This window comes from Micropterus dolomieu, linkage group LG05 (genome assembly GCF_021292245.1).
Source record: "Micropterus dolomieu isolate WLL.071019.BEF.003 ecotype Adirondacks linkage group LG05, ASM2129224v1, whole genome shotgun sequence".
NCBI classification, from domain to species: domain Eukaryota; kingdom Metazoa; phylum Chordata; class Actinopteri; order Centrarchiformes; family Centrarchidae; genus Micropterus; species Micropterus dolomieu.
Window position 1 is genome coordinate 19,451,627 of NC_060154.1, and position 1,669 is coordinate 19,453,295.

Sequence of the window (1,669 nt, forward strand, 5' to 3'; positions counted from 1 at the left end):
AATTTCAGAAAAAAACATTTATATTAAGAGACTGACACTCGACAACTCAGTTTATCAGGAGTGTGTGGGTGGAGTTTTACTTGATTTGATTTGAGTATGACAAGCGCAGACAAAACACATAGAAAGAAATTTCTCATGTGAGAATAACACAACTGTTCCATCTTTGGAAAAAACAAATTATTGGACCTTTAAAAACCAACATGAGTATTTTACAGAATAACAACTTTGGAGAAAAATATTAAGGTGGCACTGCACGAATTATACACATGAAGTCCAGTTTACTTATCAGGAGGAGTGCTACTCAGTCTGAAAACAGTTGTCCTGTGTGTGTGTGTAATGAAAGACAACTGAGATGCAATATAGAAACTGCATTATGGAGATTGTAGGATCCAGCATTTCTTATGCTTGTAACAGCTAAAAGCCAGACTATCTCTGCCTCTGCTGCTTCAATTTTGCCCAGTCTTTTAAAAAAGTCCCTTACAAGTTCCCTAACTTTGTGGATTAAATTGATGGATTAACAGAACCTCTTTTAATATGAAGTCAAAATCTCATTTGTCAGTCAAATAATTGAACAGCCTGTCCTCACCAGAAAAACAATTGGACTGGTACTTTCCAACGGTCATGTATGTCATTGTGGCATTGACAATCGACCAATTTTGTCATTTAGGTAGGAATACATGTTATTAACCCCCTAAAATATTTTATCTTACCTGACATTTACCTTTACCATAACCATTAAAATTTCTTGTTTTTTGAAGCATCCTGGGCAGAATGGCACTATATTAGTTTTCATAGTAACCATTTAATATCAGTAAGTGCCTTTTTAATGTCAAATGTCATTAGCTAAATGTTTCTTTAAGAAAATATTGCCCTTTTTCACAACATTTTGACTTGCCACAGCAGAAAAAGTTATAAATAACATTAAAAATGGCTCTGTTCTATTCAGGTGTCCAAGAAAGCCAAGACCGTGTGACAGTGTGTCAGCATGCACGATACCAGGACCCCGAAACTGAAGCAGCTAAAAGGAATTCGGCTGTCATTCTTTTTTTATTGTCTACATTTGTGCTTTAAATACTGTGGCATGTCAAAATGTCTTCTCTGAAAATGGCATCCACTTATTGAACGCAACTCTTTTAGACCAAGCATGCGGGTGTGCGCATGTGGCTTCCTAACATGTTTTCTGGCTCTGTGGTGATCACAGGTGCTCATTCCTCCAAGCACGTCTGATGGATTAACAGCTGCCGTCACTGCATAATCGTTGACCCCCCCCCCACAGATCTGACATTACACAAATTCAGATTCTGATATGACAGCTGCACACACACACATTTTACAATTTGAACACCAGTATCATGTTATAATGCTGCAGGGACAGTGCCATTTGTTCCAACATACACAAATGTGCTCATAAAAATTATATTATATTAGGCGTCCTTTAGTCTACTAGAAATCCACTAATAGAAATACTGAAAAAAGCAGAGACAAGGTAAGAGCCGCACAAAAGCCAGAGAAATGAGAATGTGATATTTGTTTGATTTTTACATGCTGCACTGCCACTGTCGTTATTATTCATATCCCTCCCCAGGGAGCCTTGTTTGAAAAATGGGACTACAGCAGCCCCCCCCCCCCCCCCCCCCGCCCCCCCCCCCCCCCCCCCCCCCCTCCCCCC